Source organism: Lissotriton vulgaris, chromosome 9, assembly GCF_964263255.1.
Source record: "Lissotriton vulgaris chromosome 9, aLisVul1.2, whole genome shotgun sequence".
NCBI lineage: Eukaryota > Metazoa > Chordata > Amphibia > Caudata > Salamandridae > Lissotriton > Lissotriton vulgaris.
In genome coordinates this window covers 201,969,752-201,997,217 of record NC_141697.1, presented here as the reverse complement: position 1 = coordinate 201,997,217, position 27,466 = coordinate 201,969,752, and positions in this window count along the sequence as shown.

Here is a 27,466-nt window from a genome sequence, read left to right as displayed (position 1 = left end):
CTGCCGGGGTGTCATCTAGAATATAAATGCAGCAACTAGATCCGATCAATCTACAGACACCTCCTCGGTCTGCTAAAATCACATCTAACGCAATCCGATTTTGTAATGTCATAAGACGGTCAGCCTGAAGCTCTGCTGTAATATTACCTATCGCACCTGCAGTAACGTTAATAGTGGTCTCAACCACTCGAACCAATTGCCTGATGTGTCTGCTGTTGATCATCGGACCCCAAAAGGGAAGGAAACCTTTAAGGAAATCTCATCCCTCTTGTTCTGCCGTGTCTTTGGCATCAAATACACCTCTGCTATGTCTAACTCTGTGATGGTCTGATGGAGCCGTATATGTAGGGGGAAGGAGGAAAGCTATGTAACAGGTTCCAGAAAAGTTGGAAGGTAGCCAAGTATAGGCTCGGTCATTACAGACAAAATATGTTCCTTGAGATGGAACTAATGGAGGGAAATCAAGGGACGAGAAAATATATGTATACGAACATTTCTGATGGACGTCAGCTTTCTTGCTGTTGACTTGGAGACAAAAATGACCTTGTTGGGTACAGTCCACACCGGAGAAGACTCGCCCTTTCTAGTATTGTCACCAAGAATAGAGACATAGTGAGTAACATTCCATCCATCATAAGCTCTCTTCTCATCTGGTGGAATCTTACTCTTCTCCACAACCTTAGCCATTACCACTATACCTTTAATCAAGAAGCTGTGACTAAGATCTAGTCCCTTACCAGAAGTTCTCACACGGCTTCAAAGTCTGTTGTGATATGCGGCTGAAAACATTGTCAAATAGGCCCAAGCTGAACCTTCATATGAGAAATGAAGAACCAAATATGGCATTCCCTTTTGTGTATTGTTTAGCAGGAGTCCGCACACCCAACAATCAGTCATTTTAATGGCCAACTGATGTTGGTGCAACAGCTGAATAAACGTATTATTCATATACTCGGCTCTCCTTATCTGTTCATGAGGGGGTAAAGTATGCATTTTGTGTGAAAAGACAGAAAGACGAGAAGGCAAAGAAGTTGTAGAATTAGCAACATTTCTTGATTGCAAGACATGTATGATCCAACCTGTGCAAGCTAATAAAATACATAAAAACACACAAAGTTACGCCAAATCGACTACGCAATAATTTACAATATTTTGATCTCATTTCCTGCTTCCTATTTTCCCTACCTACAATTGTTGTACCATCCATCTTTATATAAAAAAAAGTCGCTCACGGCACTCTTCCTTAATCACTCAGCTAATCACTTCTGTATATCCTGAGGCACTAGCCACTTACTAAAAGAACAAAAATCAGGTTACAGTCTGAGTCTCCTACCGTGACCCTGCGACGGAGACAGATGGCACATCTAATACTAATATCACACAAAAAAGGCAAAAGAACCAAAAAGGAATGTCTTTGGATAACAAAAGGAAGTGTTCAAAAAAAAATATTCAGTTATTTTCGTTGCCTCTTGGTCTTAAGTTATAATGTGTTTTGCTCGGCACGGTCCGATCCTTGAACAGTGTTTCTGGATTGGTAGTGTCTATTCGACAATGCAAAGGCACAGCAGCTTGAAGAATATCATCATCTGCTTTTTCAGACTGAGTCCCATAAATTTGAGCATCACTGAAAGGAACAAAACAAGGAACCGCTGCAGTGTCCGATTCCCTTACACCGCTGCGAATCCACTGATCGAAGGGTAATGGTAGTGGCACCTTTTTACAGTCGCTCCATGTATCCAGTTGCGCTTGCTAACCACTTTCACTGCCGTGCGGTTAACGAGCAAAACTTGCGTAGGCGTAGACCAGCGAGAGTCCAGATTCTTAGTCCACTGAAAGTTTTTCACACAGACCCAGTCACCGGGCAAGATGGTGTGATCTGGGTCTGTAGAGGCCTCAGGGAAAAGCACTTTGCACCTGTTGGCGAATAACACTTAATTTAGTAGTCAAATCATGCAAATAATCAATTAACGGAGGATATGGTATGTCTGAATATCTGTTGGGGCGGGGGACGCCCCAAATATTAGCTGGGCGTCCGAATACCACTTCATATGGGCTAAGTCCCATACGAGAGTGCGCAGTATTTCTGGTTGACAAAAGAGCTAGGGGCAACGCATCAGGCCAAGCAAGACATGTACTGGCTTGAATCTTGGCCAATTTAAGCTTAAGTGTACTATTGTAACACTCAACCAAACCCGCTGACTGTGGATGGTTTGCCGCATGGAATTTCTGTTTAATCCCAAGGCCAGAACATACTTTCTGCATAATCTGGCCCACAAATTCACTTCCATTGTCACTCCAGAGAATGCGTGGCAAACCAAATCTAGGAAAGAACTCCTTAATCAACAATTTAGCAGTCGACAGAGCAGTGTTATCTTTCAAGGGGTAGGCCTCTATCTAGCGGGATAAGGCACATACCACCACCAGAACATACTTGAGATTGTTGCAGTGATCCATGTGAATGTATTCTATCTGCAACACTGCAAAAGGCTATGACGGGGGAGCAAAATGACCTGCTGGAGTTGCGGTACCCTTTCCTGGGTTATGCATTAGGCAAACAATACAATGCTTAATGACATTCTCTGCACATTTCGGAACTCCTTCATTCTGCCATACCGGAGCCAAGAGCTTGCATATGATTTTTTCACTAATGTGAGCTGGACCATGAGCCATAGTCACAACCGGCAACACATAAGCGTCCAGTAACAACCATCGCTGATGTTCCGACAACTCTGTCCAACAACCCATCGAATCTATCATTCCCGTACTTTCTTTCCACGTACTCAATTCCTTCTCAGTAACCTCTCCCTGAATTGTTTTCACACTTTCAATCGTGTCTTCACACATTCCAATTTCCCTCACCCAATTTGCAGGACCAGCCGCATACATTCGACTAGTGGTGTTTCTAGCTGTAGCTTTTGCAACCTCGTCTGCAAACGCATTTCTACGACCCACATCATCTGTAACTTTCTTGTGTGCACTACACTTTATGATCGCTATTTGTGCAGGTAAGATAAGTGACTGAAGAAGATCAGTTACTAACTGACCATGCTGAATCTTTGTCCCGTGGAAGGTAAAGAATCCTCTCTCCCTCCATAACTCTCCAAAACTATGCGCAATGCCGAACGCGTACTGACTATCTGTGTACACATTCACTCTCTTTCCCTTTGACAGCACACACGCTCTAGTCAAAGCTATCAACTCAGCTGCTTGGGCTGAATTGTGTCCAATAGGTGCCGTCTCAACAATTGTGCATAAGGTGGTAACAGCATAGGCAGAAGTAGTTTCTCCATTCCGAAGCTTGAAACAAGAACCGTCCACCCATAGGATCCCATCCGGAACCTTGAGTGGAGTGTCCTTTAAATCAATCCTACCCTTCGTTTCTTCTTCTGTTCGAAGAAAACAATCATGCTTTTCCTGATCACCTTTCTCATCTGGGAGCGGCAACAATGTAGCTGGATTTAACGTGTTACATCTTTGGGTATGTACATGGCTCGCTAGAAGTGTCAGCTCATAACCAGACAAACGAGCACTCGTAAGATGCTGTGTCTTGGTTCTATTCAACAAAGTATCCACTGCATGTGGAACCATAACAATGAGTGTTATCCAACACTAATCCAGCAGACTGTCTAATAGAAATTGTGGCAGCTGCCGTGGCTCTGAGACAACTGGGCAAAGCTTTAGCTACTGGATCTAATGTAGCGGAGAAATAGGCACATGGCCTCTGCTTATCTCCGAATTGCTGTGTCAAAACTGACAACGCGCAACCTTCTCTCTTGTGAACGTACAATGTAAAGGACTTGCTATAATCTGGGGTACCCAACACTGGAGCAGAACACAGCAGTACGTAAGTCAACAAAACTTTTCTGGCATTCATCCGTCCAAGGGAGCGGATGGGGCGTATCTTTCAACGTAAGTGACAACAATGGTTTGGCCAAAAGTGAAAAATTGGGAATCCATTGTCTACAGTAGGAAGTGATACCCAAAAAGCCACGCACTTCTCTTTGTGTGGTAGGTACAGACATCTGTGAAATAGCATGAATACGTTCTGGAGTCAATCGCCTTCGCTCCTTCGACAAGAGATGACCTAAATAGGTCACTTCTTGTCGGACATATTGCAACTTGGAGGGCGATACTTTATGATTTAAAGCAGCCAAATGATGCAACAACGCACCAGTCACACGCCTACACACATCTTCTGTACCAGCAGCCACCAGTAAATCATCCACATACTGAACAAGCGTAGCGCCTGAAGGCAAAGAAAAGGTATCAAGTTGACATTTAGGAGCTTTGCTATAGATGGATGGACTTTCACAATAGCCTTGAGGAGCTCTCTTAAATCTAAAAGTTCGGCCACCCAGAGAGAAACTAAAGACATCCCTACTTTCTTCAGCAATAGGAATACTAAAGAAAGCTTTCTTAAGGTCTATCACCGAAAACCAGGCTGCCGAAGCAGGGATCATTGTCAATAAAGCTGTAATATCCGGAACAACAGGGAACTGTGGTACCACTATTATATTGACTTCCCTCAGGTCAATAACAAATCGATAGAGAGGAGGCTGTGAAGGATCCGTCCTCCTAAGAATCAGAAGAAGAGGGCTGTTACAGACATTGCCTCTTGTCTCTTCGACCACACCTTTCTGAATAAAATCATCAACAATAGCCAATAGTGCTCTCTCTCCATCACTAGAAATACGATATTGGGGAATGCGTGGCATTCTAACATTCTCTTTAACTGTGACACCATACGGTGGGATCGCAAGACGACCCACGTAATTTGGGCCCGTGGCCCAAAGACCTTCTGGGAGAGAAAGCAACTCGGGCGGAAATTGGTTTTGGGACAAATACATGGGGGACATCAATCTCTTTCCCAACGTAAGATGCACACCAGAAGGGGAACAATACAATGTTGCATGTAGCCTTTTCAACAGATCCAAACCCAACAAATTCTCACCACAACCAGTTGTCAGAATAAGTGGAGCTTCCAAATCATAGGGACCAATCGAAACAGGCAAAGGGCAAGAAACCGGATTACGGACAGGAGTGTCAGAAAATCCCAGAGAGGTATTCATTAAGCCAGACAAAGGCGCCCCAGGGAGTTTAGAATAAATGATAGAACTTCTCATCGCACCAGTATCCAAAAGAAACGGTTCTGAAACACCCATAGTATTGACAGTGACATTTGGCCCATTTTGATCTACTAGAATTGACACAACTCCCTTACTTTGTTCATGGCTGTCCTATTCGATCTGAAAATCGTCAGCTCTATTTTCAACATGATAATCATCATTATAATATTGTGTGGACGGAACTGTCTGTTGGCCAAAGTAATTCGAAGTAGATGAAGAGAAAGAACGCTGCTCCTGAGAGGACGCACCTCGTCCTCTACCTCTAGATCCTGTCTGAAAATTACCACGACCTCGGAGAGCAGACATCCCATTATTACGCTGTAATAAAACCGGGCAACTATTCTTGAAATGTCCTTCTTCCCTACAATATGCACACTGATTAGGACCTAACGAAGGACGCGGCTTAAAATACTCGGGCTTCTGCAATAATCTCTGAAACTGTGGAGGTTGATGAAACTGGGTATTTTGCTGGTGCTGATTCGAGCGAGGCGGATACGCCTGCTGTAAAAGAACCTTTGTTTTCAAATCTTTGTTTTTCTTTTCTTGTTTCTCCTTCTCCTCCTTATCCCTATTCTCATAATACTGTGCAGTAGCCAATATTTTAGCAGGAGAAGAGACAGCCCATGCACTTTCTGAACTCTTTAATTTGATCGATAACTCGGGAAGCAAATTATATACAAATTTGTCCACAAACAATCGCTGACCACCCTCTACACTCAAATCCTGACCACTGTGGTCAATAAACGTCTCTTCAAAGCGAGTGAAGAAATCCGAGACACTTTCATCTTTCTTATGCTTGCATGCGGCCAGCTTATCCCAATTTACTCGCACCTCAGGCATCATTGTTTTTATCAATTCAATTATTCTACTCGGAAGAGCTGTAATCAAATGCTCAGGTTTCGCACCACCCACCTGATTCGCATCCGCTGCTCTGATAACAGCCCAATCACCGCCTAATTTAGCCACATGATTTTCCCTACGAATCCATGTCCATATACCTTGCGGAACAACATTTCCAAAGAGCATATCAATGTCGGCTCAATTCATAATACAGGCGTCAACTGTTTGGGACAATTCTTTGAAATATCCAGCAGGATTTTTACGGGGTCTGGAAGAGTTTGCTTAAGTGCCAACACTTCAGACCTTTTCCAGGGTTCGTGGACCCATATACGCTGGAAATGAGCAGGGACTTGAGGTGAACCAATCACCTCTTCTCTCCATACAGGAGGAACTTCATGCATTGGATAATTCTTACTACCTTGTTTATTAGCGGGACCAACCTCGGAAAAGGACAGGACAAAAACATTGTTCGAAATGCAATGAGTCTTTTCGCTGCCTCTTCGACTCGATGTCCTACAATAAAACCTTTATCAAAATCAGCTTGTAATTTCAGTAGATCAGAGGGAACAGTATCTGACTGCAAATCTTCCCAACCTCTAATAAGAGTTTGACACATAACATTGAAAACATATCTCTGCGTGGGCTCTCCCCATTGATAAACCCATCTCATGATATCTTCGCTACTATATTCCAGTCCATGCTCAATCCATTTACGAGCGAGAGAACCCAAAACTTCTTTCTCGTCCGTAAGAGGAAGTTGACACCGAGATTGTCGTTTAGAAAAAGCTGGGAACAGATTTAACGACCTAACCAAAGGAGAAAAGAAACTTGAAACAGCATCTGCTATCCTCCTTTGTGAAGTAGGAGAATCCCTCGCGAGGATAGGAAGTATTTCAGATGTAGAAGGCAATGGGGACTGAAAAGTAGCAGACTGAAGAGTAGAAGCGGGAGAAGGCGGGGGCTGAATTACAGACTGTGAGGATGGAGCAGAAGCAGGCAAAGGAGCACTAGGATACTGAGCCGGTTGCTGAACAATCAGCACTTGAGCAACCACTTGTTAAGCAACGGGAGGGGGTATCAGAGGTGCATTAACATTCGGGGCATAGGGCGTAGGCGAATTCAATAAACAAGACATTAGGGAGTCTTCTTCTAATTCCTTATTTTTATCTGAAGAGGAAGTAGGCAACACCGGATAGCATCTATCTGTCGCCATACAATGTTGTCTCTCTGATACATCCTTCGCATCATCTACTTCGTTGTCTTTAACACCTTGGCTGCTAAGGGGTTTTCCCGCTGTGTACTGGAAAGTGAGATATATCATTGTTCATGACAAGGTCAACTCGTCATAAGCACAGCTCCACTGTGTCTCATGACGAGCTGACCTTGTCATGAGCATGGAAGAGGTTAAACTGTTGGGCAGCCTTTAAAATCGACATGTCTTGTGCTTTCTTATCCCTTTTCGCTTGTTTAATTTCTTTCTGTTTGGCTTCTTTACGCCAAAGGCGAAAGGAGTCAAACATAGCTGACCGGACTTTTCTTCTAAACAGAATTGTTTCCAAATTATCCAATATAGCAGGGTCAAAGCTACCATTCTGGGGCCATCTCAAAACTCCACTATTTTTCGTATATCGGACCCATGTCTCGTTAAATGTAATGGGACCAATACCATGTTTCGAATAGAGCTCATAAGTGGGAGTTCCAACTGGAGGGATCGGGCATGATTACTCTAACTGGGAATCCCTCGTACTACCTAAACAACAAAATCTCTTAAACTTACTCAGCCCAGGCATCGTCACTTCTCTAGACCAATCACAAACGACTAGGGGTATAGATCTGCAAAACAGTACAATCATACTTACCCCTTGGCTCCAGCTATTGCAATACTTGAATAAAAACCCAAAAATAAAACAAACGAAAGGTCTATGGGAGCGACCCACCAAATACTTAACTAAGGATCGTTCTACACCAGCAAAGGTCCGTCTATCGTCTCGCTTTACAAAACGTCATCAGAAGGGTCCAAGGCAGGGCAGCAGTCAGGGCAGCAATCGTCAGCAGCCGTCGGAAAGGAGTAGCCGCGCTTTCAAAGACCTTCGGTCCACTTCCGACATACAGGGGTCGATTACGTGGTGCGCTTCCTCCAGAATTTTCTTGCGGGGCTCCTCACGACCCTCGGGCTCAACCGCTACCGCTGAAGTCACCCCAGAATGGGCGCCAGTTGGGGAACCGCAGCCTTAAGGCCCGGCAGCGCAGGGTACGCCTAAAATCCCCGGATTCACCTGCCTTGTGTAAACAGAGACACGGACGCTTCAAAGATGGTATTTATTAGCTGCAGCTAGTACAGTGGTCTTAGAAGTCCTCAATACAACGAGGTTCAAAAGAGACTGCCACTTAATTCCGTGGCGCACAGGCTTATATACAATACAATACAATGCAAAAATGGAATCGAACAAGAGCATGAGCTATAGGCAAACGTTATAGACAATGTTTTAAGACTAAAGCAACTCAGGTTCCCGGTTCTGTTTGTCACTCGACCCCTTAAGTAAATCACAAATGAATCCACACAATTAGATTTACAAGTAGAGAAAACACAGCTTTGAGTTGTAGAAGGACAGTCGTGAAACAGGAGAATGCATGAGACATGTAGCGAAGGACAGCAGATAAGATAACTAAAAGGAAACAATGGTGTGAACCAACTTGTAGTCCGGACGGGGATTAATCAGCTCAGACAGGAATTAGTGTACTAGGCCAGACCCTGACACTCATTAGTAAACATAGGCAAAGAAGCCACCTGACACGCAAAGGCAGAAATGACAATAACATCGCGTTCACCGAGCTGCCTGAGTGAGGGCAACATAAAATGGCGGCGATCACAAAATGGAGGCTGAGTACGAATGAGTTTGGAATTTACAGAACCTCAGAGGCACTCTGCACTAGTTCTAGATCTCTACTGATTTTTCTCCAGACTTTGAAAAGTACTGCATAATTTTTGACTTCTTCAATAACTGAGGGCACATGTGCTTAATTCAACGCATATGTTGCAGATCATGTCCTAGAGAATCACTATCTTCAGGTGCACCAGTATTGGTATGGAAAGCTTTGTCATTGGCCAGAGTTAGCAAATTGTGTACTGGCTGTTGTGGTGCTGCCTGTCTCAAGTGCCAATGTTGAGAGGGCTTTTTCACAGATACACGTTTACATAGGAAGACTCACTAAAGAAGTATTGTATGGTTTACTATATTAAGACTTGATATAACCTGTGCACACACTATCTAAACAGATGCACTATCACTATCAGTGCAGAAGGCAAGCAATCATTAAAATTAAATAAAAATTCCATAAACACCAGAAAAACACTGTTTCTGTTGTTTTTAATGGCGCGAAAATGTGTAACCACTGATAATCACTGTTTTTTTAGAGTATTGAAAGAACTGAAACAACCCCACCAGAATTTACCAAAAATAGAAACTAAAAATAGGTAAGCCTAAATATAGTTAAGGCCTTGGCAGAAGGTGGCTATTTCAGGGTCCTGTTTTTGACACACTGAATCAACATCATTTTACAGGACTTTCTAAAAAAATAAGATGAAGTAAGCAACTGACTGCCGACCTGCAGAAAAATATGTACCCCTACCCATTTCACCTATCCATTTAAATCCCAGAAACAACTGAGGGTCAGCCGGTGATATTCCACCCTAATGACCTCCAGCTTCCTTTCATGGGCCTTGGCTACTACCTTCTGCCTATTGAATTGTTGTGTTTTATTGGCAGGAGTAGCTATAACAAGAAAGAACAAAGACAAATTGTAAACAATACTCTTAGCAAAACACATGAAATTTTACAGTGGCACTAGCAGTACATTCGCTGGGATCCTCGGGTCATTCAATTATGATGTGATTAGAGTTTCGGGCATTTTTGCACTATGGGGTATACAAGTATTTTTTCCTTTTCTTTGAGCTAAATTATTGTAGGCATGCCAGCTCAGCTTGTGCGCTAGACAGACATACCTGTGTCGTTACTTTACTACTGTTTGAAGATGTAGCAGGTGTATCTCTTTTTCTATCAGGGCCATGCTCTATTAAATGTCTCAACTTCACACTGCACCCTGACTACAAGGCAGATAAATAGTAGCTATGAATGATGTATGTCACCTGAGGTACTACTAACTAATTATAAAGAGGACAATTATGCAGACAGACATCCTCCTGTATGCCCATGGGAAAAGCCATACACAACAATACAGGTAAAGGATTAATGAACATGATATTGTATTTTGCACGTTCATCACAGACTATCCCATCCAGAAAATGCCAAGTCACCTACTCATTAGTCCCACACTCATTAGTCCCACTTTACTTGTTGGCCTCACCCTCTGTCACCATATCACCATATTTGACATTACTCGTTCCCAACAAAATTGATTTGGTTGGCAGTAAGGAAAATATTTATTAATTTAGTCGACTGTAGTTAAGTTACAGGGAATAGGCCAGATAGGTCGAAGTTTTACGGATCATCATCATCGAATGCCTAAGCTTTTGCTAGTAAGTCGGCAATTGTTGAAGGGAATTATTTGATATGACGCACTCATTTATGGTAGCAATAATAAAATAAATTACTTGGCCAGAAGAAAGTGGCGCATGCAAAGAATGTTTTTGTTAAATTATATGGAAGGCTGGGATATAATAAGGAAGTTAGGAAAGGAGTTACTCATGTACTAGGAAGTGAATGAGTGGACACCGGGAGTGAAGGGTAACAAAACGATTTATTTTTTACATTGCTATGACATTTGTAAAGGGTCATACACATTAAATGAGGCCCATTGGACAGCCAACAATGTAGTGCTGCTGATGTAATCATGCAGCTGATATATCACCCATGGATGTCACTGGCGAATTGCCATGGGTATGGACTTGGAGGGAGTCCATGACTGCTGGGTACTAGGAAGGATACATAAAATGTATTGTGCTGAAAATTACTGGGTTTCAAGGGAGTAGTCTTAAATGCCACCTCAGCCCTTCGAATCAAAAGCCTTGATAAAAAAAACATTCCTTGCTTCCTCTTCTTGCCATGGATTTTTTCCATTCATCATTACATTGTTCTTCGGGTATTTTTATTCTTCACCCTTGGCTTTGCTAATCAGTCATCGTTTTTGTTTTATATTCTCTCCATTAAGTCTTGACCTATGAATACCATCTATCCATCCATATATCCATCCATCCAAACACAGCTCTTATTCTCAACGAACCTTTCACCAACATACTTTTCTTATTTAACTACCCATGCCTCAGTATTTTGACCCATTAAACCGAGCAGGGGATTCCTTTCTCCAATACAGTTTCACCCACCCAGGAAGGAATTCTTTTACCTTTCATCCATCCTTCACCCACTCATGCATCCTATCAGTCACCTATAGTATATGAATCCTTTCACCCACACATCCTTCATTCCAGTCATATTACGTTTCACCCGTCCTGCCTCCATCCATCCTTCTTTCCCTTTTCCATGAATCCATCAATTTCAGACACTTCATGAAACTTTCTCTGCTGAGTTGAAGATAGAAGAGGTCATTAGTTACTCATCTCCCACTGTAAATGCTAAGTAAAGAAGGATGTGTTCAATAGTACACCCTTGCAGTGAGTATATAATTAATTGTCAATAAGCAAGCAATACGACTTACAACCGCCCGCCACTACCGCTGGCTCATCCCCTGCTGCCACATCAGCTACATGGCTGATGCAGCCATCACTGCTGGCACCGGCACTCTTGGTCAGAAATAACACATTTTTTAGATGGCAATTACTCCTCCCCCTATTTACTGTTTTTATAGCAAGATTGAAAATACACCACATACATCACAAGGTTCGGATACAGACAGTATCATCAGACCTTAACTGACCGCGCTCCTTGCTGGACAGCTTTTTACTGGTGCCTAGATATACTTGGGCATTTTTATTCTTAATTGCGCTGCTTGCGCTGCTTACTATCGCGCTGCCGCTTTTGTCATCTAATTGCTTGGCGCTTGTTACTGCAGCTACCACGGACATCTGTAGGCTCACTTGCACTATAATTGTGTCCTCACTCGCATTTTGCGGGATTTTAGGATTGTGATCGTGGTGCTCCGTCCGCCATCTTGGGTGAGTGTAGAAGCTTGGGACACTCCTAGGCGCCATTTTGCTCGGGTGTGGAGGCTCTAGCAGCCGGAAGCCCACGCATTGGAGAGCTTATTAAGCTTCACAGAAATTTCCCCCTTCAGACCTTAACTGACCGCGCTCCTTGCTGGACAGCTTTTTACTGGTGCCTAGATATACTTGTGCATTTTTATTCCTAATTGCGCTGCTCGCGCTGCTTACTATCGCGCTGCCGCTTTTGTCATCTAATTGCTTGGAGCTTGTTACTGCAGCTACCAGGGACATCTGTAGGCTCACTTGCACTATAATTGTGTCCTCACTCTCATTTTGCGGGATGTTAGGATTGTGATCGTGGTGCTCCGTCCGCCATCTTGGGTGAGTGTAGAAGCTTGGGACACTCTTAGGCGCCATTTTGCTCGGGTGTGGAGGCTCTAGCAGCCGGAAGCCCGCGCATTGGAGAGCTTATTAAGCTTCACAGAAATTTCCCCCTTCAGACATTAACTGACCGCGCTCCTTGCTGGACAGCTTTTTACTGGTGCCTAGATATACTTGGGCATTTTTATTCTTAATTGCGCTGCTCGTGCTGCTTACTATCGCGCTGCCGCTTTTGTCATCTAATTGCTTGGCACTTGCTACTGCAGCTACCAGGGACATCTGTAGGCTTACTTGCACTATAACCCCTTCAGTGCTGATGACAAAGCCAGCTCGTCATGGGTGTTACCTGCCCTGTGCTTATGACGAGCTGGCTTTGTCATGAACAATGGGATCTCAAAGAGTTCAGCACCCAGCGAGAAAACCCATAGCAGTCAAGGTGATAATTGTGTCCTCACTCGCATTTTGCGGGATTTTAGGATTGTGATCGTGGTGCTCCGTCCGCCATCTTGGGTGAGTGTAGAAGCTTGGGACACTCTTAGGCCCCATTTTGCTCGGGTGTGGAGGCTCTAGCTGCCGGAAGCCCGCGCGGCGTAATACTATATAGAGGTATGGCGGAACAGGCGCGCAGCGAGTGCGCGCAGCGGACGTGCCGTAGACGCACCGGAGGTGCGCCAGAGGTAAGCCCGTTTGTCCCCTCACATACTCCTCGCCTGGTATATTCCCGGGCTGCTCTACTCGAACTTAGACCGACTCGGACGCTGGTGCCTAAGAAGACCTCTGGCTCCTCTCCATCTAAGTCCCTGTCTTGTGGGTTGCTGAATGTGCGGTCACTGTGTAAGCACCATACAGAGATTGCATTTCTGATCGACTCTTCAGGGCTGGACGTGTTGTTTCTTACTGAAACATGGACTCGGGAGGACTGCCTAGTTGAGTTGGGACTTGCATGTCCCCCAGGCTTTAAAATCATTCACACCCCTCGGCTGAAGAACAGAGGTGGTGGAATTGGTATCATCTATAGAGAAAAGCTTGGTATCTTCCAGCTCAAAATCAGGGAGGTGTTGGGATTCGAGTTGATGGGGTTTTCCATTAGAGGTCTGGAGGGAACGCTGCTCTCAGGCGTGCTCTGCTACCGTCCACCGGGATCGGCTCCCTCTCTATCAGACTTTCTTGACCTAATCTATGACCTCTCCAACACCCACTCTAAGTTGTTGGTCCTGGGTGACTTCAACTTATGGCAGGGGGGTCCTTTGGACGGGGCGTTCATGGCACTCTGCCAGGCCCTTGGTGACATCCAGCTGCAACAACTGGTCTGCTCTGCGACCCACAAGGGAGGCCATATTCTTGACTTGATTTTTTCTGACGCTCAATCTGCTGCGGTCACTGACATCCTGTGCCAATGCTGGACGGACCATGCACTTGTGGCCTTTTCCCTTTATATAGGTGACTACTCCTCTGAGACCTCGGGGGTAGGAGTGGCAAAACTGGGCAGACCTTGGTCTCGACTACTCAACCGCTCTCCGTTGCCTTCCCTACTACCAGACAATTTTTGTCTGAGTGAATCAGTGGAGGAAAGTTACTCTACTCTCTGCCAATCGATTACCAACACGCTGGACAAAGTGGCCCCATTTCGTAAGTCCCGTGGGAGAGTGAATCGGCCTTTCCCCTGGTATACGGAAGAGCTTCGACAACTGAAGCTGGGCTGTAGACGTGCGGAGAGGGCCTGGAGGAAGCAATATCTACCATCAGCAAAGGCCTCGTTCAGGCTTATACTGCAGGAGTATAAAGCGCAGATCAAGCTCGCTAAGGCGACCTTTTTGGAATCTACCTTGAATCAGGCGCCTAATAAATCGCAAGCACTGTTTAAAATCGTCAGGGACATGTCTCACCCTATATGTGCCGCCAACACGGTCCCTGCATCGCAGGCCCTGTGCGACTCCCTGGCGGGGGCTTTTGAAGAAAAAATTGCCAAGATCTTAGAGGGCTTAAAACATCCTGTGCCCAGCACTGTCGATCTGGGAGCTCCGGTTAGCCCGCTCAGTCGACCCTGGCCAGTTGACTCTTGTCCTGACCCAGAAGCTCCGAATGGGTTATCCAGTCGACCCCAGTCGATCGGACCGTGCCTCCCAACTGTAGCTCCTGTCCTGGGAACTCCGGGTGACTTGTCCAGTCGACCCCAGACAGATGTCTTCGACTCTGGTCTGGGAGCTCCGGACAACTCTCCCAGTCGACCCCAGTTGAGCACTCCTGCTTTTAGTTTGGGAGCTCCGGTCTCTCCTTCCAGTCGACCCCAACTAAAATCCATTCCTCGTCCCTCTTTCGAGGAATTTTGCAGTCTGGCTAACACGGTATCCTCTTGCTCTCCGCGGGATCCGCTGCCTCCCAAATTTCGGAAGGCGTTTCAGGCGGAACTCTTTCAACCGTTGCATTCCATCTGCATCCAGTCTTTGGAGTTGGCATCCGTCCCTGAGTGCTGGAAGTTAGCAGTAGTATCTCCTCTGCTTAAGAAGCCAACGCTGGACCCGTCTTGTCTGTCCAACTATCGGCCAATCTCCTTGCTCCCCTTTCCTATTAAAATCATGGAAAAATGGGTGACCCGCGCGCTCTCAGGCTTCTTGGAGAACATCGGTTGGTTCGATGAGGCACAGTTTGGTTTCCGCCCCGGGCACGGGACGGAGACGGCGCTGGTAACCGTATTGAACAATCTTCGTTCGTGTGTCGACAGTGGTCGGGCAGCCTTCTTAGTGCTGCTCGACATGTCGGCCGCGTTCGATACGGTGTGCCATCGAACCCTCATCAAATGACTTGAAGAGTGTGGGGTCACAGAGGAGGCAAGAGACTGGCTTAGATCTTACCTTGACAGTCGGCAACAGCTTGTATCGCTTCCTCCATTCTGCTCCGAACCAAGGAAAGTAGGGCAGGGGGTGCCACAGGGCTCGGCCATCAGCCCTATACTTTTCAACCTGTACCTCTGCCCCCTAGTCCAGCTTATTAAATCTTTTGGTGTCTTGGCATTTATTTATGCCGATGATACCCAGCTGGTCTTTTCCTTGGAGAGTGATAAGGCGGTCTCGCTGGAGACATTCCATCGCTGCATGGCAGCCACAGCGGACTGGTTACGGGCCAACTCCCTCCAATTTAACAGTGCGAAGACTGAGGTTCTTTACTGTTCCACCGACCGGATCTCACGGACATTGCCAGAGAACTTTTGGCCAGCTTCCTTTCCCGAGCCAGTCTCGGCTGCACCATCTGCTTGCAACTTGGGGGTGATCTTCGGCCCTAATTTACAGCTCGACCTGCACGTTAATAAAACCACGTCCACGTGCATGATGCTGTTACGCATGTTGCGTAAAGTTCTGCCCCTTCTCCCCGCCCATGCCAGGCCGGAAGTAGTTCGCGGCACTATTCTAAGCCGTTTAGATTATTGTAACGCGCTACTCCTGGAGGCCTCGAAAAATCTGGTGGGGAAGTTACAACGCGTGCAGAACATGGCCGCCAAGTTGGCCCTCTCATGGCCTAGGTCTAGTTCTTCTACCTTGGCTTTGAGAGAGTTACACTGGCTCCCGGTACATCTGAGGGTGCTGTACAAAGCCGCGTGTTTAGTGTTCAAAGCTGTACACCATCAGGGTCCGATCCCTTTGCAGAACATCTTCTCTTGGTATTCTGCCTAGCGACCTTTACGTTCCTCTTCTGCGCAGCTGTTGGTAGTTCCGAGGTTTCAGAGAGTCAGGATGGGCGGCCGTTCATTCAGTGTGGCTGCTGCCAAGCTGTAAAACTCCCTGCCTCTTTCTCTGAGAAGCCACAGCAACTATCTGCCATTTCGGAAAGCTCTAAAAACGCATCTATTTCCAAAAAATGCTGCGTAAGTGATTAGTGCTGTTGTTTAAGCTCAAAGCGCCAGGATGCCCTCTGGGTGACAGGCTTGCGCTTTATACGTATACTAAATAAATAAATAAATACATCTATCAAAAATATCAGGTTGGGCAGCTTGTTGGTGGCAACTTTTGAAAAGACTCCCAAGAAGTCAACCTGTAAAGGACAGGATAGGCTAGAGCTATTGATGTATCTGGGTTTTTCAAAAGAAATCAGAGTGGGCAACTGGACATAAGGCCTTGGTTGGAAATGCAATTTGGTAGTCCTCCTTAAACTCATACTTCCTCCCAGCCATTGTGCAACGTTATCAGTTCACCACCAACTGCTGCTAATAATAATAGGCCTAGATAAGAAAAAGAAGACACAACCTTGGGGTGTCCAATGTGACCTTAGCCACTCTCTTGTTTTACTGATTCAGCATGAGAAACTAAAAGAAAGCCTTCTCATCTCAACAAACATGTTCATAATACTGTACTTGATTATTCAATCTGTACTTCAGGGTAGTGGTACTAGTAGTAGAACGTGACCATGACCAATAGGTTCTCTGAGTCTTACAATATCACCACTAGGCAGTCCACAAAATATATAAGGGGAGAGGGAAAGCTGACTGAAAAAAACAGAAGAAAGGAAGCTACAGACAGATTTGTAAAGACAGAGACAGTTTGAGGTCAAATACAGACAGCTGGAATATAGTAAATAAGTAAATAGGAAAATGCAGGAATAACAAGAATTTAGAAAATGATAGATCGAAGAGGATTTGGTAAAAAAATGTAATTTGGAAATGGATAGGAATAAATATTTCAAAATAAGGAGCAGTAAAATTTAGGGAAACATATATTAATATTATCAACAGGAGGACTCACTGGTACAGCAGAGAAATAGGCTGAGGAGTACTCTTGGCCCTGAATGCTGATGTACAACATAAAGAGACAAAAAAAGATTGGTGGTAAATAAATAATCTCTCCAGAAAGGTTTTTTAAAAGGAAACTGTAATTGTAGTAGCATTTATCTTTCCGTCCTATTTATTTATTCTAAATTTGCTAAATCTACATAGCCCGCCTATTCCAAAGACTTTATAATTACTAATAAATTGCAATGAATGATGTTTGCTTCTATGTTCCAATCTCATTTGCAATCATTCTCAACCCCCTTTGAAGGGTTTTAAAACAATTTAAATGTTGTCTTTAAATGCATAGATGGAGGCATGCATGCACCAAATTGGTTGGTTGCTTGTCACTATACAAGATACAAAAAGGTTCAAAGAACTGAAGTGAGAGGACGCGTGCCGCTAATTTACTAATATTTACTGCCACTATCTTAGTGACAGGACAAAGGAGTCTCTAGTCTGTATTACTTGCGTTCTTACATAATCAGCCTAGGCGATTGCAAACAAGTATAATTAGGTAGCGCCAAGCACCTGTCTAGAATAACGATCACATGATATAAGAATTTTAAATGTAACTTACCTGCATGTAAGCAGCATGCTTTCCATTTGGGCAAAAAATATTAGCAATAACAATAAAATTATATTAATAATTAGTGCTGCCACGTCCATCTCTGAAAAAAGTCCAGAGGCTACACCCCTTATGGGTGCCACCTTCCACAAGGAAGGCAGCTTCTGGTTGCCACCTTTTTTGGGGCACTTTTCTGCCATGATCCTGGGGCAGGGCGGAAGAAAGAAAATTTAGAAAGTATAAAAACTCAGGAATTAAAGGGTAGGAACTAGAAAAAAAGGAAGGAAGTAAAGATAAAAAATGAAGTACAAAACTCACCAAGAACATGCAGACAAAACAAGTACAAAACAAGATGGCTGTGCCCCTGCATGACCGTGTCGTGCAGTTTGCACAATATTTTTGCCTGAACAAGCAATTCCGCTTTGCCGTAAGGCAGCTAGACCACAAGAACAGGTGGAACGAGCAACTCCACTTGCAGTTTTTTTAGGCTTCGCAGAGTACTGCATAGCGCTGCAGCTTAACCTCTACCCACCATTACAGTAAATGTGAAAACTCCCAGAAACATCATCTGATGATTGGGCTTTGGCCTGTTTCCTCATGCCCTCAAGGAGTCCTTCTGTGTCCTATAGAAATCCTCCTTGGTAGGTACTATCCGTGTAACCAGCAAGTGTAGGCATGTTACCCAGGGAGACAGTATCCACCTCAGTGGGTTCTGGAGTGGCCACAGCAGGTGCCACATTCATCTCACTAGAAAGACTCTCAGGAGCTGGTTTATCATGCCCTTTGCTTTTCCCATTTTTAGCAGCTGGCTGAGCAATTGTTCAAGGCTCAAGTATCTTTGACTACCATCCCGGGCAGCCATGGACCTTCTTGTTGCACAGATTCAATCAGGTAACCCCAAGTCCACTTGTGCCTCGAGCGCCACTACCTTCCATATAGTGGGGCAGATTTACAAGCCTCTTGCTCTGCCAGTACATCATTTTTTGTGACACAGTGGCAGCGCATTACACTGCCCAGTATTTACAAGGACAGGAAAAGCCACGCACACTTGCAGCACTTTGCGTGAAAGGGCTGTCCATGGGTGTTGCTGTGGGTGTTCCCAAGCAACACCCATGGAACCAGACACATTTCCAGTTTTATGAGGATTCGTAGATCTAGAAATGCATCTGTATGCTACGCCAACCTATGGGTGGCATAGTGAGGCGCAATGAGGATAAATGTTTTAATTTCTCCTTGTTTTTTTCCTCTTTCAATGCGTACTGCATTCTACAGCATGCATTGAAAGAGGAAAATGCCCGTAGTTAATGTTTTTGAGCAGGAACGTGTCCCTTCCAGCACAAAAACAATCTCCCCATGACGCAGGTATCCTTGCACCATGGTGCAAGGGTGCCTGCGCTGGAGCATGGCAGCTGTTTGTGCTCCAGCGCAAGGGAGAGCACAGGAATGCAACATATCATTGTAAATATGTTGTATTCCTGTGCTCTGAAAGTGCTGCAGCATGGCGCAGCCAAAGGGCTTGTGGTGCCACGCTGCAGCACCTTCTTGTAAATCTGCCCCCGTGTGCTTAAGGTCATTACCCAATGAACAGTTCACAGGCCTGGCAGGACCTGGTAGGGCTCACAAAAAGGGAACAAGGCCACTGGACAGGGACCCTCCCTGTTGTTAGCCAACACATCTTTGCTGGAAAGTATTAGGAATTACCTGTTGACTCCATACCATAGTCATGTGGACTTTAGTATCCCTCAGAGCCTCAACACCCTGCCCATTGATTGTGTCCCATTTTCTATACTTAGTAGTATTTGAGGGCACTTGGATCTTAGATACCATCTCGCTGTCACCCACAGACACTAGGGTAACTACACTTATCTTCCCACCATTTTTAGGACAACCCTCTCCATCAACTCTAAACTAGCCACCCCTGGATCTTTTTTCCAGTTGTAGTTGGTGCAATTTTTGGACACTTGGTGTCCCCCTTGTAGGGTCTATACTCGTAGCACTAATAGCACTTGATGGTTCTGACCTTTTTGACCTTTCTTAGGGTTGTTTTTCATATGGTGGCCTGATTGGAAATAAGAAACAGACCCTTTCCCATTTAAGTTGCTTTGGGGGACTTTAGAGAACTCTGTATTTTTATCTCTCTTCTCTGCTTTATGGGAACCCTGACCATCCGTTTGGGAGTCCTCCTCAGATGCCTTCTGGGACACTCTGGTGCTGATCTAAATCTTATCATCCTCAGCAAGTTTCCTTGGGTCAGTTAACTTGCTATCAACAATTTATTGGTGCAGCTCTAGAAAACTAAAATCAGGTTGTACAGCCCTGAATAATCATCAACATTGCTGCCCTCAACCAGCCCTTCAGTGCCTTGCTGGCATAATCCAAGAAATCAACCCATGTTTGTGATGAGATCTTATGGCTGCCCTATAATCAGATAGGTCAGTCCAAAGTTGCTAACAAAGATGGCCTTCATTTCAGTGTAGCATGTCTCCTCCCCTACCTCTAGCAAAAGGAATGTGTCCCTGCCCACCATGGGCATATACCTCCACAAACTACTACGACAGCACTCCTTTGGGACCTTGTGCACTCCTAAAACCAATTGTCTATGTACTCCCCCACCACATAACTGGGCTTCATACCATTTGGGAACCTTACTCTGGACTCACCAGTGGACACTGGAGGCATGCTGCAACTATTGTTATTACTGGACCACTCTCTCAGGGTTCTGTTTCCCAACTCTCTAAGTTCAGTTCACAAACTTTATTCAGCTCAATAAAGACACAGCCATAAAAGTGCATAATCCAACCACATACATATATATAGATCGACGCAATCTTCAAGCCACATCATCCAAATCTCCAATTTATACAGTACATAAAAGACAGTGGTGTATACGATCCCTGTCCTATAGCAATGTTATAGCATATAAAAGGTAAAGTCAAATTCTCCTAAAATTCATACAAAGATTATTTAATTTAATATTCTAAGCAACAGTCATTCATTTAGGTAGATCTACTAAATGCAAGATAGATCTCTAAAACAATAAAAAGTTTATTGTGCTCAATTTTCTTGGCTGTTGCAAATGCTTTTCCTATTTTAACCGCAATCAATATGAACAGGGCAGCATTATAGCACAAAAAGGGGTCACTTCGTGTCACCACGTATTTCATTGTAGCTTAATGAGATCTAATGTTCTGGGCAACAAACATGGGTTTAAAATAAAGGGGCCCTGAAATTCTGATACAATTTGCAGAACAAGAAAAAGTGCAGCATGATTTGTTTACTTTGCCCAAAAAAGGGGCAGGTGGTCATATCAGAGGGGCAAGACCTCATGTAAGGGAAGGCAACTAGATGATGCACAATGCCGCATCTCAATCTTACCAATACAAAACGGTGCTGCATATCGGTTATGGATAATAGATAATTGTTAGCCGCCTCCTCCTTATCCAAGGACTTAAAGAATTACTGACAATTTGTTTTCAACATCTAGCTTAAATTTATCCAACTTGGTGGCATATTTCCTAAGATCAGAAGGAGTGTGTCACTAGCCTTCCTGGTCTAGAAGCTTAGCTCCAAAGCAGGCTCCCCTGCACCATAGTGCAAGGGTGTCTGCGTTGAGGGGGGAGATTGTTTATGTGCAGGAAACAATCTTTAAATGGCATTTTGGAACTTTTATGCATGCTGCTTAATGCAGCACACACAGAAGTTTCAAAATGTCGTTTTTTTGTTTAATTAATGTTTATGTGCAGGAAGGGAAACCTTAGTAGATAATACTGATGCTCCATTCGTGGTAGAGTGGGCGAGCAGTTAGGCTTATCAGCGGGAAGTGCTAAGCATTTGTTGTGCTCACAGAGACAATAAACGAGACACACACACACAAGAATTAATTCAAGACCAATTTATACAAATAGTATAACTTTGGTTTTACAGTAAGTGCTTTCAATGTTACGATTTTGAAGAGTTTGCAAAATATACCACTTTTGCATGCAATTAGGCAACATTGAAGTTATAGGGAAAAGAAAAAAAAGCACAAGAAAATCATTCAATGCCTTAACTAAGTTCACCTTCTCATTTTAGGTCAATAGAAGGACCAGGTCCAAAGTTCCAGCAGCAGAAAATTGGGAGCATTCCGGACTCGGCAGCGAGCAGGGTGCTGAGGGTGGTGGTAGCTGGTTCGCTTTGAGGAAGGGAGCGACTTGGAAAGACACTGCACAGGAGGACTTAAAGGTATGTCTGATAGGTCTCATTTGTGGGAAAAGGCTGTATGCACCTTGGTCATCGTTACTTAGGCTGGGCAGCCGGGCATCGCACGTCAAAATCTCCTCGGGGTCTGAAGCAGAGAACTTGGAGAGGCAGTTTCCGGACTGCTGGGCCACTCATGATGAGGGTTTTGGGTGACTTGACATCCCTCAATAGTTGCGTGCTTATGGGGTAGTTGGAGTCTGGCAAGGATTCTATGTCTTGCTGTTTGCTGAAAGGGGTCCTGTACACTGGGTATTGATGTGTTGCAGCTCCGGTAGGTCCTGCTGTCTTCAATATATAGGTGGGGAGACAGAGCTGATCCTGAGGAGCCAATATACCTTCTCTGGTCTGGATGCTGCTTCAGAATCACTAGGGAGCAGCAAGTCAACAATTGGGACTTAGCGGGTTCAGTGTCTGCGGTGTGCAGGGAAGTGATACCATTATTCCAAGGGAGATTCTTGGTGATTTCTCAAAGATTGAAGGAGTTCCTGGGTTCTTGGAGTCTTCTCAGGCTCAGGACGAGACTGTACCACCACAATTGTTGAGTCCTTGAGGCAGCAGGCAGTGTTTGGCACCAATTTTCTCTGCAGCATGGCTTCAGTTTCAGGCACCAGTGTCCGTGTCTTCTTCCTGTCCGTTGAATCTAATGGTCAAGGTCCAGGGTTGGCATCTAAATACTATGTTAGGGGTGTTAAAGGAGGAGACAGGTAGTAGCCAATAGACTACCTAACTTTGGAGTATCTACACACTTAAGTGACCACTTCCTGTGGGAAGGGGCAATACTCTAGCTCTGATCGGTTGTTTTTCTACCATTCCAAAATAGTGTCTTTTAAGGCGAGGAGTTCACATCACCTGCCACACCTTAGGGTTGGTGCTGGCTGAATGTGGACACTCCTCATCTAATTTTTATGCCTGTTCTCCCACCATATGTAGAGCAGGACAAGGGTGGCACCTCCCACTATCTGGGGAAGCCTGGGCTGCACTTCAAAGGTAGCATTGCCTTTGAAGCTTCACGCTCTGGAAGACCACTCCAGCCTGGAGGAGGTGTGAAGCATCTCTGCCCGAGCAGACTTTGGTTTTGGCCTCTAGGAGTGCAGGCTCTCCCTTGATGAAGTCATAAAAATACCTTGTTTTGGCAGTCTGGCTGTGATTAGTCAGAGACTGCACAAGTGCTATGTAGGTTTTCAGGGGACCCTCTAAAGAGTCTCATGAGTGCATTTATTAACACCTTGGCTGCTAAGGTGTTTTCCCGTCCGGTGCTGCAGTCTTGAGATTCCCATTGTTCATGACAAAGCCAGCTCGTCATCCGCGTAGCGCAGGTAAAACCCATGACGAGCTGGCTTTGTCATCAGCACTGAAGGGGTTAATAAATCCAACACTGGCATCAGTAAGGATTTATTTGGATGAGATGCTTGGTAACAAACTTAGGGTACATTGAAGCCATCATGGAGCTGGTAATAATAAGCATGCAGCCCATGTACTTTCAATGGCTTCATTGTTCTCTTACAATGTCCAAGAATGGCACAGATATTGCAGGGTCCTATTCGCTCCTGCAGAAATGTCCATACATGGGGTATAGTGCAACCTGTCTTAGGGCATAAGGCCTGCAGTAGGGGTGACTTACCTATATCTCGTGCAGAGTATGAGGGCATGTCGAACAGGACTGGGTGCCATGTTGACTCTTCCCAAGACATGCAACTTCAACTGGCAGTTTGCATGCTCCGGTGAGGGGTCTCTGGAGTGGCACATTTCTTGCTGCAGCCCATTGGACCCTCTTCGGTACCAATGCCCTAGGTACCTGGAGTACCATTTACTAGGAACTTACAGGGGTGGCAGAAGTTATGCCAAGCGTGGTACAGTTTTGGGAAAAAGATCTGGCACTGGGACCTGTTTAGCAGGGACCCAAGGCACTTACAGTTCAAAATCACATCAGGCATCAAGCGAAAATGGGGTGCTTGGAGTGGGGAGGCTAACCATGTCAAAAGAGCTGCTTACCTACATTGTGCTTCAATTGATATTTACTTCAGACGTGAGATACTTTTTTGAAAGATCAAGATTTGGAAAGCATAGGGTACACGCAAAGGAGATTGTTTCCCCTGAATGGATAATATTTTCAGCCATAGAATAAAATGTTTGTAGATGTTACCTCATCGTTTAATATTTGAGGGCAGGTCAGCAAGCTTTTTTCTGTAAAAAAAGACCTGGTTGACTACCATTCTGATAGCTCTTCTGCTTTAGCTCCCCTCAGTGCCATTCATGTAAAAACCCCCATCTCAATAGTTTTGAATTGAAATATGCCACAGTGGAATCGGAGTAACTTAGTCAACTCAATACATCCTCCCTTCCATGCACTGGAAAACAAACTTTGTAATAGCACATAATTGCAACGCTGAAAATAACATAAGTGCAACAAAATAACACGAAGAAAAGAGATATTTACTAACCCTGGGCGTAGTTCGCGTAGTAGCACTATGCGTAGCTATGCGAAGTGCACTTCACACTACGCAAGCTATTCGTAGCTAAGCAAACTGCGTAGTGCACTGTGCAAAATGCTGGTCGCACTGATTGCACAGTGCCGGATGTTTGTCTGCACTTTGCAATTTATTTATTTAGTTGCATGTTTATATAGTGCTAGGAATAGACTCCCGCAGGAGTATCTCCGCGCTTGAGACAGCCGGCAAGCAAGTATAGAGCAGTAGCATTGAAATTCTAAAACCCTCTGAAACAGTTACCTAATTCTAAAACAAAAGACTGGCTTCAACTAATTTTGGCTAAACAAAAAAAGTTTTCAATTGTTTCCTAAAAAGGAGATGGTCGGGGCATTGTCTCAGTAGGAGTGGAAGTGCATTCCACAAAGTAGGACCCACCACAGACAGGGCCTTACCACCCAATCTAGTTCTACTGATCTTGGGTACACTCAGCAGCAGCTGTTCACTAGACCTAAGAGTGCGAGTAGGGACATATGGCCAAATAGTCCGGTCCTAGATCATGTAGACCTTTATGTATAATACAGCAGGTCTTAAACTTCACTCATTGACGTATGGACAACCAGTGAAGTTTATTCAGCAGAGGTTTGGATGGGGATCTAGGGGGGGGGGGCATTGAGAACCAGCCTGGCTGCTGTGTTCTGCACTACTTGCAAACGGTCTAGAACCTCTTAGTTTGCACCTGCCAGAAGACCATTACAATAATCAAGACGGCTGATTACTAATGCCTGAACCAACGTTCTTCTGAAGGAGTCCGGAAGGAAAGGGAATATTCTACGAAGGACACCTATCATATGAAAACAAGATCCCACAATGCTGTTACCATGTTGTTTCATAGTCAACTCCGGTTCCAACCGTACCCCCAGGTTCTTGATTATTAGCTTAGGTTCGGGAACTGGGCCTAAGTCCAGTGGCCACCAATTAAGCATGGGCGGAAAATCCGTTCCGCTCGCGGATTTTGCGGATTTTTGGGAAATTCGCAATCCGCGAGATTCGCGAATCTCCCGCAAAATCCGCAAATCCGCGAGCAGCGGATTTTGCTCGCACTGCTCGCACTGTTCGCGTGAGTTCACGCCCCGCGAATAAGTGCAAAATTGCAGAAATACGATCTTAGCAAAACTGAAAGTAACTACTTACCAGGTTCAAAAGTTCAGGCTCATCATTAGTAGCCATTTCCTGTAGTGCTTCCTGAGGGGCCCCTCCAGAGTTCAGTTGCCAGTTGAAACTATTATGTGACCCTGCTCTGAACCTCAGAATAGTTACACATATGCCACAAAGGTCCTGAATTACAGCTAAGGGAGACAAGCAGGAGCCAGGCTGGAAGTTAAAATCCATTAATCAGCCCCTAATTCATTATTGTCAGTTGGGGCAGGGCAGGTGTTGTAACTAATTTTGCAACAATGAAAGCACTTAGCAAGTGCAAAAGATCACTAATCAGGGCGCACTAAGGAAGCAGGTGCCAGCTAAAAAAATATTCTGTGACACATTAATCAGCCCCAAATTAATTCAGGTCACTTGAGGCAGGGAAGGTGTGCTTTGCTTTGCCGAAAATAATTTACACTGGACAACCAGAGGGTGTGGTGATGAAACAGAGGGTGGCATGGGTGGGCCAGAGGGTGGCATGAGTAGTCAGAGAGTGGCAGTGGTGACAGAGAGTGGCAGTGATGAAGAAGAGTGTCCCAAACAGGCTGGACACGTAGAAACAACAAGTTCGCAAAACTTGCGACCCGACAGGTAAGTTCGCAAATTGCGAAATTGTAAAAACCCTCGCGAACTGGCAGAAACACGGGCGAACACAAAAAAAAAATCTGCAAATTCGCGGGAATTCGCGGATTTTGCGGATTGCGAATCCGCAAATCCGCAAAATTCACGAACGCGAGATCCGCAAAATTCGCCCATGCTTACCACCAATCAGGGGACCATTGGACCCTGGCTTCACCGAAAAGCATCACCTCAGTCTTACCAACGTTACATTGAAGAAAGTTGGAAGACATCCACCGAGATACTGCTTTCATCCCCTCGGAGAAAGATTGTGTAACCTCCGGTGTAAGTTGTTTGAAGGGAAAAAGCAGCTTTGTATCGTCAGCATAGACACTGGACAGAAACCAAAGGCTCTAGTTATATCTGCCAAGGGGGCCACATAGGTTTTAAAAAGAGTCGGGCTCAAACAAGATCCCTGAGGAACCCCCTTGGTGATCTTAACCTCTTCTGACCTGAACTCACCCATGGTGACACATTGGGTGCGGTCGGAGAGAAAGCTCTTTATCCAGTCCAGTGCCTTGCCGCCAATTCCATTCACAGTTAGTTGTTCTATCAACATGTTTTGTGAGATGGTATCGAACGCTGCCGATAAATCCAGCAGCACCAGGACAACGGAGTAACCACTGTCCTGGTACATGCAGAGATCATCCGTTATCGACAGCAGGGCCGTTCCAGTGCTGTATTTTGGCCTGAAACCTGACTTTAAGGGATCAAGGCTTCCCGATTGTTCCAGGAAGTTGGACAGATGTTTATTTGTGTGCTTTTTGATGATTTTCCCCAGAAAAGGTAGCAGGGAGATCGGCCTAAGATTAGACATGTTAGTCCAAGGGGAGGAGCTGTTCTTCCTAATCGGTCTGACTAGGGCCGTTTTCCAGTCCCGTGGGACACTTCCTGTTGTTAATGAGAGATTCACTAGGCTCGGAATGTCAGGACCAAGTGTTCTCCCTAACGGTCCCATTAACCTGGCTGGTAGTAAATCAGACGGGCTCCCACTTTTAATGCCATTGAGCAGCTTCTCAACCTCTGACGAGGAGATCTCAGGAAAATTATCGAAGGTGTTGGAATTGGTGGACACAGTTTGCACCAGTATGTAATCATCCTGGCTAGTCATGGCTGGGATAAATGCCTCTATCTTTTCATAGATAGCATCAATTTTTTCGGTAAAGAAACTCGAAATGTTGTCACAAAGATGTT